The sequence below is a fragment of the Rattus rattus genome, chromosome 8, assembly GCF_011064425.1.
Source record: "Rattus rattus isolate New Zealand chromosome 8, Rrattus_CSIRO_v1, whole genome shotgun sequence".
NCBI lineage: Eukaryota > Metazoa > Chordata > Mammalia > Rodentia > Muridae > Rattus > Rattus rattus.
The window spans coordinates 72804810-72819141 of record NC_046161.1 but is presented as its reverse complement, the minus strand read 5'-3'; the positions used below and the strand labels follow the sequence as shown (position 1 = coordinate 72819141).

Below are 14332 nucleotides of genomic sequence, written 5' to 3'. Positions count from 1 at the left end.
AGTCTAGCTCACACTACAAAGTCTGATGGCAGAAGCTAAAGAGACCACTCAGAGATCAATACATCCCCTGCTGCTCCTGTAGAGGACACAGGTTCTCATTCTGTTTCTAACACAAAACATCAGCTAGAGACACAACTTTGGTAATTTCAGTTCCAAGAAACCCAACAGCTGGTTTGAGTTTACACACAAAAACACAGATACAAGTGCTGCACATATGTCCACACATGTGACCACTCATGCACCTAAAACAATAAATCTGCATTTGAAAAATCAATTTCTAAAATGAGACAGCACAGATCCCTACCAAGTGATGCCTGAAGTCCTCTACAACGCTGTCTGTAAGGCTGATTACTAATGATATCTACATGCCAAGAATTTTCATCATTTTCTTTATATATAATACTTTTTATTTTCATTTCTATTAAAGTCTATCTTGAATTCACAGGAGAGTCTTTTCAATTTTAGTTTTCCTTTCATTGCAAATAGATTCCTTTCTCATAAAATATATCCTAATTATGTTTCTTCTCCCTCTGCCCTCCTGGTTCCTTACTACTGCCCTCTGATCCTCTCCTTCCTGACTGTCATTAGAAAAAAATAATAACAGGCTTCTAAGAGGTAACAACTAAATGTGACAAAGGAAAGCAAGATGACGCCAAAAACATCAAATCTACTTGTTTGTTTAAAAAAAGCAATTTCTTTTTATATAATATTTGCATCCTACCCTATGTCTGTTGCTCCCTGCACACCCTTCCTATAGCAACATACATCTCCTTGTCCTTTTCCAAATAATGGCTATTGTTTTCATTAGTGTTGTTCCTTCCTACCTGACATGCCGTGTGTGTGCATGTGTGGGTCTGTTACTAATGACATAAATGGAGCATTTTCAGTCTTCACGGTGTTACTTTTGTATATTAATATCTTTTCTAGCTGAGCATTTGAGGTTGCATAATCAATTCCCACTTTTTCATTCTCACTGAAGTGATCCATGTATAATAAAAGCCTGTATGAAAATCACCCAGCCCATCTCCTCATGCAGTGTTGGCCTCTCATTCTCAGAATCTCTGATATAACTAGAAGCGTGTGGGTTTTTCTCCCTCTTGTGCAGGCAGATAAAGAGCAGTGCCCTGGGCCTTCCCCAACTGTGGTCTCTCCAATTTTGAGAGGCTGAGGCTGGGAAGATGGAATTTAGGCATTACTAAGTCCTTGCTCCTCAAAGTGTCTCTTGATCTTCATTACTCACCTTTATGCCCTGGTTTATTCTTCACTAGAACCACCATAACGAAATGAATGCACCACATGTGGTGAAGTTGGAACTTATGTTTTGTAGGTAAACTGTGTTCTCTTACTTATTACCTCATTACTGTGTCATTGGAGATTGAACTAGGTAATTGGGGTACTTATCTTGAGGAAAAACAGATTTAGACACAGCCTGGTACACAACATTCTAAACAATCTGGAGATACTATTCTTAGCAGTTTTTGTTTTTTTTTTTTTTGTTTTTTTTTCGGAGCTGGGGGCCGAACCCAGGGCATTGCGCTTGCTAGGCAAGTGCTCTACCGCTGAGCTAAATCCTCAACCCCTGGAGATACTATTCTTGAATCCAGTTCTAATAGACAAACATCTGGTTCTTTGTTAGTTTGTTTTTTAACTACTTAAGGGAATCAACCTGCATTGAATATAACTTCTTCCTGGTAGGTGTGCTAGAGCGCAGTGGTACACTAGAGAAAAGGCTATCCAATGATTATGCAATTTCTTTCTAAAGTGCATCTTAAGAGGTCCTAGAATACATACTGTGTTTTCGTTTTTTCGTCTCCACCTGAAATTTCAAGGAAACAGTATGAGACAAAGTCATGCTGAATTCTTTTTGCATGCTTCTTTGGAATGCATGTCAACATGGTATGGTGCCAATACAAACGGGCAAGAGTCCTGTGTATTAATATGTTATATGAGGGCGTCACAGAACACCTGGGGCTCTGTAGTTTGTGCACCTCGCACTTTTCATGGTTTGAAGGTCAGATTGAGCACCACCATCTCTTTGGTCTCTTCTGAGTAAGCCACACTGCGACAAGCTAAGCCTCTTTATAACCTGAGTAGAAGATCAATCTTTCCTACACCAGGGCCTCAGTTATTTATGCTAATACTCACGGCTTCCCACTCAACACCCACACACTGGAAAGTTCCTTTTCTGAGGTCTTTTACAGACTTCATTAAAATTAAAATGATAGGAACCAGAAGTGGTTGTCAACTTCTGAGTTAAAATTGTACATTTATCTAAGAAGGAACCTTTTTCTTCAGGCAAAATGGTCCCCTCACACAAACTGTGCTAAAAGACACTGCAAGGTTTTATGTTCAGTTGTATTAGGAACAAGCGGGTACAGTTCCATTTCCTGTTCTTCCTAAGCAAATACCTTTCAATACCCATAATGTAGCTGTTTTTTTGTTAATCAAATGATATGTACAGTACAGTGTAAGGGGATAATGTAACCTTTCTATTAGAGAAAGGAAAAGCCACTTTACCTTCTCAGTCCCCACTGGTGGCTCTCCTTGTCCCCCTGCTGAAGTTGTAGGGTCAGCATTTTCAGGTATCAATGAAAGGAGAGGAAGTAACGTTAACACATAGCTCTGCTTTTACGTGCCCTATGAATCTCTGCTTGATGTATGTAGATGTCTGTGAAGCTGGTATATGTGACTTCATCTATTTATTAAGCATGGTTTGCTTGCTGCTCATCCCAGCTGTAGCGTACATTGTTGGAAACAAAGTGTTGCAAAGAGGAGAATGGAGGGTAAATGGGAAATAGAACGTTTGGATTTCTTGACACAAAATCTAAATCAACGTGGAAAAGGAATCTCATTGTGTAAAGAATCAATAAATCTTTCAAAATGTGCACTGTATTCATTCTGGTTGAAGGAATCATGGATGTGCCCCTGCATGCATGTGTTGTTTAGAGGAGCTCTTCAGGTTCCGGTTGTCTCCTTTCATCACCTGAGTCCTGGGGTTAACTGCAGGTAGGCTTTGCTGAAGAGGTCATTATACACTAATCCACTCCATCTTTTTTCTAATGCAATATCATGATCAATCCTCAGAATGTTGTCACTTCCTGTTTTGGAGCAGGGAGCAATTGACACTTGTTCTTGTGGCATGCCTCAAGCCCATTGCAAGGTCCACAATCTACATGTGCTGATTCAGCATTTATCATTAACTATGTCGCTTTTCACTTATGCTAATGTAGTAATTTTACCTTGTACATTTTATTAGGATGAGCATGTCCTAATATTAGGATGAGAATTTTTGCCTATGTTATGTGTGTGTTACTCCCTAAAAATTATTACATCATGTATTGTACTTTTTATACTGTACTGAATATTATATTTTATAGGGATTTAAGGCACATGGAGCACAATTATGGGTTACAGCTCTATAGGACACTGTAATACAAGGACTTGATCAGTTTTAGAGGGTCTGGAAAAATTTTGAACAAATACTCAAACAACTGCATATAATAACACAATCTGCAAGCCATGTCTAAAAAAGTAGAGGAAAGAAGCGTGGCATCATTTCCTCAGTTCACATTATCATCCAAAGTCAATGAACAAGAACAGATCATACATATCAAGATTTTAAGTTCAATATTGAGTTAGCAGAACAAACTTGGAGACAATAAATTTGAGTATAGCTGACAACAATGATATCATCAAGTATCAGTACCAACATGTATAGAATTACCACAAGTAAAAGAGCAAAATGAACGTCATGTCTCAAGTTCAGAGGTAACAATGGACAGGATTTAGAATAACAAAATATATCCTTATCTTTGGGGTGGAGGGTGTTTTGAGACAGGATTTCTCTGTGTCGCCTTGGCACTCTGTGGTTGCAACTCACTCTATAGACCCAGCTCACCTTGAAGTCAGAGATCTACCCCTGACTCTTGAGAGCTGGGATTGAAGGCGTACACCAACAGCACCCAGCTTGAAAACATATTCTTTTCAATAGGCATAGAATTCACCCCTTCACACATTGTGTTGCTTCATAAGGACATGTGACTACAGTGTGTGTGTGTGTGTGTTGCTTTGTAAGGACATGTGACTACAGTGTGTGTGTGTTTGTGTGTGTGTGTTTGCTGCTTTGTAAGGACACGTGACTACAGTGTGTGTGCTGCTTCGTAAAGAGACGTGAATACAGTGTGTGTACGCTGTACCTACAACATCTGCTTCCTTCTCCCATCCTGTCTTCATTTGTCCTCCTTATTGACTAAGAAAGCCTTTACTTTGTTCACATTGTATACACATGTGATTTTTTTTACATTAAAAAACCTAGACCTTCAGATGAAAAAACAAAAAAACCAAAAAAAAACAAACCACACCCTGTCTGTGTCTTTATCAATGTTCTGTAAGACATTTAACTTGACAATTATATTCACTTACATCTATTTTTCTGCAAATGACATAATCCCATGTTCCTCAATGGTTTACATGGTGTCTTAATTTAAGGTGTCTATTGCTTTGACCAAACACTATGATCATAAAACACTTGTGGAGGGAAGAGTTTATTTCGGGATACAACTCAACTTTACATGATGCTTAATCTCGGCTGTCACACTAAGGAGATCTGGGTCCTCCAGGCTGACCTGGGGTTTATTTTCCTTAGATTAAGTCCTGTTGGGAAGACCTGCTTCCTGCAGGTACAATCATTCTCTTGGATGGGATCCTGGGCCACATGAGAGGAAAAAAAGTCAATGGAGGGCATTCACTCTTTTTTCTTTGCTTCTAGGTTTTGGCTGCAATATTGCTCTCCCTTAAGTCTCTGCCTTTGTCTACTGCTTCCCAATTATGGGTTCCAAACTCACTTTCCATGGCAAAGTCAACCTTTCCTCGCTACAGATGTGTCTTAATTAGGTAATCTACTGCTGTGAAGAGATACCACAACTATGGCAACGTTTATAAAGCAAAACATTTAGCTGGGGCTGGCTTACACAGTATCAGATCCTTTGTCCCCTATCATCATGGCAGGAAAAATGGCAGCATGCAGGCAGACATGGTGCTGGACAAGGACCTGAGAGTTCTGTGTCAGGATTGGCAGGCAGCAAGTAGGAAGTGAGTGATACACTAGGACTAGCTTGAACATCTGAGACCTCAGGGCGCACCTCTACATTGATACACTTCCTCACAAGGGTACACCTACTCCAACAAGGCCACAAATCTTAATAATTCCACTCCTAATGGGCCATGTATTCTGCATGTCTGGGACAAAGTGGCCGACACGTGACTCAGTCATTCATGCCTACTACAGGTGAAGCCATGAGTAGTCCTAAAAATCTAAGCTTTCCTCTGGTTTGCCATTAGTTAATGAAAAGCAAAGATGATGGTTACCTGCATCTTTAAGTTCTGTGGTTATATTTCTAACTGATAAGCTAGATAATTGACATTATTCACATATTAAAAACTACAGAAAATCTTCTACATAGATTTACACAATTGAATGGAATTAATGAATTTCCACAGTACCTTCTGTTAGAATGTGAGACGTTTCTCTTGAAGTGCCAGGAAGGACTTGAGGCCTTTTGATGTCTGTGGGGACGACAGCCCTCTTTCGAGAAATTTTCTTCAAGATAGCAGAAACTAGGAATGCATTCACAGGGAGAGTTATGTCAGCTTCATGGCAAATACACAGAGGAAACTGATGATACTTGAGTGTTTGTACATTTGACTGTATTTCTTTATAGGTAAGTCACTGTAATTAGAATGGTGCTGCAGGAAGATCACTGAGTTTAGTATACAATAAATTATACATCATGTGATGATGTAGATAAAGTTTACTATGTACTACATGATGGTGCCAGATAGGCAGCATTCAAATCCCATTGAGAGCATTATGACACACAGACAGTCCTGCAAGCCCTCTGTGATCTCATCATTGACCAGTAAACTTGAAATTTCATAATGACTTATAAGAACCTTAGTGGTATAAAAGATAAACAGGTAATGTTAAGTCATAATGGAAAGCACATGACTGCACGGGTGCTCTGTGGTGTTTGTGAAATGTGAGGACAGTCCCACTAGACAGGAAGGACCCAATGCTGAGCAGGGATTGGCTCTGATATAGAGCAGTGCCCAGTGGTTGTCTGCTTTTCATTTTTTGCCTATACAGAATATTGTACAGCTTATGCAGGATATATTATATCACTTTAAATGAGTTTGGAAGGTAAGAAGAATACATTTCCAGAATAGTTTTTATCCTTGGGGTACTGTATTAGTTATATCCATGAAGCCCTGGCTAGAGCCTTTCTCCAGTGTCTTCACTCTACCACCTCCCTCTCAATCAGTGATTCTGATTGTCAAGTACCCACACTGAGAGGCAACTTATGCTCCTGTGTCTTCTGTGATTACTCAGACTCCAAGTCATTCTAAATCAAGTTGTCACATAAAGGTCAGACAAAAAGGAAAATTGGTTAAACTTGTATAATCTCTCAATATGAACTTACATGAGACGTCTACGTGGCTATGCAAGGAATGAGTGTGCATTGGTCTGCTTATTGTTCCCTCATCACTTTTTAAATAAAACATTTTCTTAATTCTTTGAGAACTCCAAAAAATGTATTTTGATCCCATTCATTCCCACCTATTACCCCAACTCCTCTTGGCTCTATTCCTATCTTTCCATTCCTTACCAACTTCAGATCCTTTTCATTTTGTCTTAATAATGCACAAAGTTTAATTAATGTTAATCGTATATTCATGGGCATATGTCTATCCTGGAATTTGATCAACTTACCAAGGGCAAAATTATTTCTACAAATGCTCCTTCCATCAACAGACCTTTTGGGCCCATTTTATTCACTCATTCATTTATATATTTCTATTGATAATGATGATGATGAAGAAAGAAAAAAGAAGAAAGAAGAAAGAAAGAAAGAAGGAAGGAAGAAGAAAGAAAAAAGAAGGAGGAGAAGGAGCAGAAGGAGAGGTAGGAGGAGGAGGATGAGGAGGAGGTGGAAGAGGAGGAGGAGGAGGAGGAGGAGGAGGAGACTTGGAGTGTCACTTCCTTTAAAATGCCAAACAATAGAAAACCAAACACATCATCAGTAAGGAGCTTAGAGCAAAGTTGTCCATCACACAGAAGACAAAATGTAAAGTGTGTTTCGGGGAATAATTCCATAATACATACCACATCTGCGTTTTTTAGATGACACCTGCAATTGAATGGAAAGAAAATATTTTAAAGGTTGGATCATGTTGAGCAATGCCTGCAAGAGTCTTTGGTCTTTCCAATAACATGTTATAGTTGCAATCAAGATACAAAAGAGCAGTCAAGTGGAGACTATGTTAATGAATCCATTATTTAGGGACATAACAGAAGATCTGGAGATGCACGCTTCGTGAAAAAGACCTTTCACACGTTTTTATACTGTAAAGGTAGACCAGGCAAACCTGTATGGCCTCTATGGAGGATTCCCTAACCTACATTGCATGCCATCTGTGAAAATGTGTGGTTTTCACTAAGAGGTTTTCCATTTCTGTGGTCTATGGTAGAGACAATTTGAGTGTATGCCTCAAAGTTTGATGTGTTAAAAGGAAGCTCCATGGGCCCAGTATGTACATATTGAATGCTCAGTGGGTGATATCTTTAAAACATGAGGAGTAAACCATGATATAACTGATCAGTGTCATGATTCCATTGTGATACCCACTGAACCATAAGGAGACCATAGAAGTAGTTTTCTAGCTGAGAGAAAAGAAAGGCCTTCTTACCTCTACTGGCTTCACCGGTGCTTTTTCCTCATCAAGTGGCAAAGTTGTAGTTAATGGTACCACTAGGGGGACAAAAAGTGACTGTCAGCTCACAGTACTGCCTCTCGACTTTACTCTGGTCTTTACTTGATTTGGTTAAAAGTGTATGAATTTAGTTCATATTGCTAAACCTAATGAACAAGATGGTTCTGATGCTGCCGGACTGTCTTCCCATAAGACAAACTAAGACAGAGGGAAGACCTGAAGACAAGTGAGGATGTACCTGTTCATGTGGTAAAAGTCTGATTCAGATCACATACTAACATCCAACTGCCTTTCCAGTCATCTTGTATCTGAGAAGGGTTCTGTTCAGTTCTCTCCTAGTGATCTTGCCTGTCTCATGAGCTTTACAAGGGAGAGATTTAGTGAATACAGAAAGACCTAATATACCCAGGGTAGAGGATGGGGATATGGCTGGGGTTAGGCCACGTTGCATGGACAATGTGTTCTAGTACACAGTATCAACAATAAGGTAACAGGTGGAAGGGATCACAGGACAACATGGCAGCTAAAGAGGAGGAAGTGGCTAGAGAAAGATAGGGCAAGAGGTAATAAGAGGGAAGACTGAAAGGGAGGGGCTAGAAGCAGAATCCTGTGTCTTGGGTACACATGGTTCACAATCCAGTTGATAGACAATGTGTATTAGCCTACAAGCATCACCTAAAATTGGTACCAAATCCATTTCCATAATGAGAGAATACAGGAAAAGCAGATATCCTTCTGAGGAGTTTAGGCTATGAGCCTACTGAAGAAGGTATAGTGAACCCATTTTGAGGAAAAAACAAAGACTCCTTAGATTATTACCACATGTACACATAAGAGATGAGATGTCAGACCATGACAAGGAACACTCAAGTAGTGACATCACACAGGACAAGCATATCCTGTGGTCAGACAGGCGCTTGGAGAGCTGACCCCCAGGAGTCAATGCCCTTTATCTTGAGGATCAGAGGCAGTCATTTAAGTGAACTCTAGAATCCAGCCCGTGCCTCTTGGAGGATGAACCTAGAATACCTCAGAAAACACCAAGAATGGGCCAGAATACAGACATTTTCTCACCCATTAAGTCACAGGATCCAAGATGGATGTTAGCCTCTAACTCCCTGAAGTCAATCACCCAGCCATGTTAGTTCAATGTAAAGTTGGAAAGGAAGCTAAAGATCCACAAGGCCTGTACTTATCACGACAATGCTAGTGTTGCAGTGAGGTCACACTAGAGAATCCTGCTAGTCGTTTGGCAGTCTAACCTGTGGATGTCCTTGAGAGCATGACTAAATGGTCACAAGATGACCAAGAATATACTACTATAAAAGTCCCAAGGAAGTACGGGGACAGAATTTGCTTATTGTGCACCATCAGGACCACAGTAGAAGTGGTCATTTGTGTGCACAGAAGGCTAGCCACTAGCAGAGAGATTGGCTCTACCATAGAAGAAAACCCGAAAATGACCATAATAGTTTGTGGGCACTGTGACCATTAATTGACTCAGTAGTCAACTGGATAAGGTCTAGATCTCCTGGATATACCTGTGGGACTTCATCTTGAAGTGATAAATTGAAGTAGCAAATTATGTCACTGTTAGTGGCATTGTTCCTTGGGCTGAGATCCGTGACTGTATAAGGAGAAGGTGAGCTGGACACAAGTACTCTTTCTCTCTCCTCTTGTTGCACTGGAATTCTGCCTGAACCTCCTCCACTATGGATCTCAGTAAAGATGCACTCCATACTCAAACTATTGTGGCAAAGCAGGCATTCCTCCTCTGCCATATTTTGGCCAAAGTATTTCACCACACAAGCTGGAAAAGTACCTTTGGCACAGCTTCCATGGAGTGCTACCACTTGGTAGTGTCACAGACTGAAAAGTGTTAAGTGTAAAAGACTGCCTTCAGATGACAGAAACAAAAATACACAACCTGACAGGGCTCGCCATGAGGCCTTTGAAGAAACCCCCTCAGAAACCTCCTGCCACTCCTGCCATTTCCTTGTTTCTACTGTTCCTTCCTTCTCCCTTACACATCACAACCACAGTGTGTAACACACTACTGCATGGACCCAGTCCCATGGGGTCAGACCAGAAATGCTGTGATCTAATTCCAATTCTGTCTTTGTTCTTGACACTTTTGATAACCACAGAGTCACTCCTGAGACGGTTGACATTCAATGAGTCCCCATTACAGGTGTAATGAGTCCACTTTTCCTCTTTCTCGTTACTCAATGAGAACAGTGAATCATATTCATTTTAAAATTCTGTGGTTGAATTTAACCTAACAAAGTATGCAAATGAACAGTATCTACATAGAAAAGTACTAATAATATATTCCTAGTTTTACATGTATCCTAACAATATCCTCTACAACTGAAACATGATTCATTCTTGCATTTCCACCGTACCTTCCATTTCATTTTTCATTTTGTCTTTGCGAATTTCATCTATAAATTGACACACTTCAGGATCAATAAGGAAAATGGTCCCCTTCCGCTGCATAGTTCTTAAAATGTTGGACCCTGGGGATGCATTCGCAACAGAGACAATTATGTCAGCTTCATGGCAGAAAAACAGGAAATCAGTAACGGTTTTGTGTTTGTACGTTCCACTTCGTGATGATCATCAAAGTGACAGTGGAAGTTTGGGAAGATCACAAAGTGACATATACACACTAGCATGCATTACACTTAATGTCAATGTGACAGTGTACAGAGAAGAGTGCCAGGACTCTGTTATATCAGTGGTGTACCTGGTAAACAGCACCAAAATCTCTCTTAAAGCAACGTAAACAAAGTGAAATTTACATTCTCTCACTCCTATGTGATGTTCACTAGGCTGGTTAATACTTGACCCCCTATGAGACTTACTGGCAAAACATTAGTGCACAAGTATACATGAATATATATAGTGCAATATATGGTGTAATTTATATAGTATATTTTATTTTTTTCATTTTTTAAAATTTTATTTCTTTTGATGTTTCAGGTATTTACATTTAAATTTTAGCTCCCTTTCCACCTCTCCTATAACCCTCCCCTTCCCTCTGCTTCTCTGAGGATGTTCCCATTCCCACCCAACCACTCCATTCTCAATTCCATGGCATTTCCCTACATTGGGGTATCGAGCCTTCATAGGACCAAGAGTTTCTCCTCCTATTGATGTGGGACAATGCCATCCTCTGCTATATATATGTGTCTATAGTCATGGGTCTCTCCATGTGTACTCATTGGTTGGTGGTTTAGTCCCTGGGAGCTCTGGTGGGGTTTGGTGGGTTGATATTATTGTTCTTCTTATGGTGTTGCAAACCCCTTCAGCTCCTTCAGCCTTTTCTCTAAATCCTCTGTAGGGGTCCCCTTGTTTAGTCCAATGGTTAGCTGCAACCATCCTCATCTGTATCAGTAGGGCTCTGGCAGAGCCTCTCAGAAAAACACCCATATCTGGCTCCTGTCAGCAAGCACTTTTTGGCATCAGCAATAGTGACTGGGTTTGGTGGCTGCATATGGGATGGATCCCCAGGTGGGGCAGTCTCTGGATGACCTTTTCTTCAGTCCCTGCTCCACTGTTTGTCTCTGTATTTCCTCCCATGAGTATTTTGTTCTCCCTTCTAAGAAGGAATGAATCAGTATATTTTATTTTATATATAGTGTAATTTATAGTGTAATTTATGCTCTCTCTCACTTCTGAGATGTGTCCACTATGATGCTATACACTTGATACCCTATGACAATTCTCACTTAAAAAGATATGAATATGGAAGTGTATATTTCTTTGTCTGTTAAGTAATAGAAGAGTCAGCTACGTATGAATGAATCTATGTGGAGTTAGGTTTCAACTGGTTAGTCATAAATATATGTATACACACACACACACACACACACACACACACACACACACACACACATACACACACAACTAGAACCATAATTCTAATTACCAATTACCATCTTAGATCACAGTGTTGCATCAGATAAAAGTCAACCAGTGTTTATAACAATTCTTATCTAAAGTCTGTCGTAGTAATTCCACAATACGTACCATGTTTGCTTTTCTTAGATGATACCTGCAATTGAGAGGGAGAAATACTTTATACTCCATAATTAAGCACGGTAACATATTCAAATGGTCTTGATTGACCCATTTATGTGTTGTAAATGCAATAAGGATAAAAAATAGTCAAGTGGTGATTACATTAATTGGATACATTATTTGAGGTTGCCACAAAGTATCTGGGACTCTGTACTTGTGACAAAAACTAGTACCTTCCATACTTTTTCTGAGTCATAGAGGCCTGAATGGCCTCTAGAGGGTCCCAAAACCTACACCCCATAGCACCTATGAAAACTTATATTTTTCACTAATACATATTCTATTTTTAGGGCCCATGGTTTAGAACTACTTTGAGTATATTACCCAAAGTTTGATGCATTAGAAGCTTACTGTGTCTAGCATGTGGATGTTGAGTGTTCCGTTGGTAAGTTCTTTAAAACATGAGGACACGTGTAAACTGAAGGAACCACTTGAAAGGACAAGTTTCATAAACCAGAACATGAAGCCATGCCTCATTGTGATGTATTGAATTTAGACTAAGTTGGTAAAGTTCCATTCCATCCAGTGTTGCTGTCTTCAGACACATCAGAAGAGGGCATCAGATCCCATTACAGATGGTTGTGAGCCACAATGTGGTTGCTGGGAATTGAACTCAGGACCTCTGGAAGAGCAGTCAGTGCTCTTAACCAGTGAGCCATCTCCCAAGCCCTCCATCCTCTTAAGTAAATGCTCAAATACCTATGATGCATCTAGTGTCATAACTCAATGATACACACTGAAACATAAGGGAACCACTGAGATAACCTTTCTACCTCAGAAAAGGAAAACCCCTCTTACCTTAACTAGCCTTAGTGGTGATTTTTCCTGGTCCTCGTCTGAACTTGCACTGTCTGCACGGATAGGTAACACTAGGGGAACAGAAATGAACGGTCAGCTCATGGTACTGCTTATTATTTGCACTGGACTTTAGTTGATGTGGGTCAAAGTGCATGGACTCAGTATATGCAACTAAATGTAGGGAACGAGATGGCTGGGATAAAGCGGGACTGTCTTCTGGGAAGGCAAAGAAAGGATTTGGAGAGAATTGTTGGAAACTAGCAAAAGAAACTTGCCCCAAGTACTGTCCATTTGTTTCAGAACATAATGCTATTTCTTAACCACAACTCCCAATATTCGACCTTTGTTCTCTAAAACATAATGGCTGTTTCTAAGTACAAAATAACAGGTGGATTTGAAATGTTGGAATGTAAAACCTACACTCTGTATCAGTTTACATAGATCAACCACATAAGGAACGCTTTTATTTCTAAATCCTTATTGGTGGAAAAATGTAACAGTGATGTGACACAGATGCTTCTGGTTTGGAAGCTTAAATATTCTGTTATGTTTTGACTCAAGGTCACGGTTCAGCTCCCAAATCTGTCCCTGAATGACCAGTAGCTGCTTGATTGCAATAAACATTCATCATGTGCATTGACCTGGTGCCTGAGTTGTATTGAATCTAAACATACAGTATAATATTTGGTGCATTGGCTAGGAATCCATTCACACTACTCAGGTCCCTGGTTTGTAATCATTCACATTCAGGGACTTCATTTTTGAAGTCTAAAACCTCTAGAAGGTAGGCTGGTTGGTGGCTATCTGGGACCCAAGAAGGAGAAACTGCACGCACTAGTGCTCCTGGGACTGGAGGAGGTCAGGAGACGTCCTCCTTCCTCTCTAGTTTCTGTTGGGGGACACCTGATTCTGGCTCTGGGTCCTGCTGGTGGGATCTCTGACCCCATTGTTGGGACAACTAACATCTCTTCCATCTCATCCCCAGTTCTGGTTGTGCTTAGTGTGACAGTCTGTCTGCGTCTGTCAGTCTGTGTCTGTACTTCATTCAGTTACTGGATTGTTGCTCTGTGTTTTATATTTGGAGAAAGCAGCCAAGGTTCATCTGCCAGACATTCAGCCCTTGACTTAGTTTTAACTTGTTTGAGGATTTCCAGGAAAAAAAAAGCGGCTGAATTGAGAGCAAAACCTGACAAACAGGCACCGCCCTTGGAGTACTGCACTCTTGGCCAGGAGCCCAGCACAGCCACTGCGTATTTGTTTCTGATTGGTCCTAAATGTATGCCTTTACTGTGTCCTGTATGTCTTGGCTATAGATTATTGGCTTAGAAAATAATGGGACAAACAGTTAATTTAAAACTGATAACTCAGGGCTGGAGCTACTCTGGGCAACAAAACAGGGCACGAGCTCACCAAAAAAGAGGTCTCCTAAGATACTTTAACATTTTGCAAAATTCCTGTCTTAAAACACAGATTTATAAAAGGTAGAGTTTAAAACAATTCTTCTAATGAAGTTTTAAACCATTATCTCCATGCATTTGTATAAAATAACATACCTTGCTGATGGTCAAACATTATATCAAAGTAATCCACTTGGTATTGATTTTAAAGATACTAAAGTGTTTCCATTGGTAAAAATTGGCATTATCTCTAAACATTATGGTTATGTTCAGTGTCTTCA

At 40.1% G+C, this 14332-nt stretch overlaps 2 long non-coding RNA genes across 2 annotated transcripts; both read right to left on the bottom strand.

Annotated features, from left to right (window-relative positions):
- Positions 1–5508: 5508 nt before the first annotated feature.
- Positions 5509–7790, bottom strand: LOC116906892. The gene is made up of 3 exons (XR_004388779.1): positions 7747–7790; positions 7163–7187; positions 5509–5616 (listed from the first exon to the last, which is right to left on the bottom strand). It is a non-coding gene; the product is annotated as an uncharacterized LOC116906892 (long non-coding RNA).
- A 2391-nt stretch (positions 7791–10181) lies between these two features.
- On the bottom strand, positions 10182–12727 carry LOC116906890. Its single transcript, XR_004388778.1, has 3 exons — positions 12655–12727; positions 11806–11830; positions 10182–10289 (listed from the first exon to the last, which is right to left on the bottom strand). It is a non-coding gene; the product is annotated as an uncharacterized LOC116906890 (long non-coding RNA).
- Positions 12728–14332: the final 1605 nt, after the last annotated feature.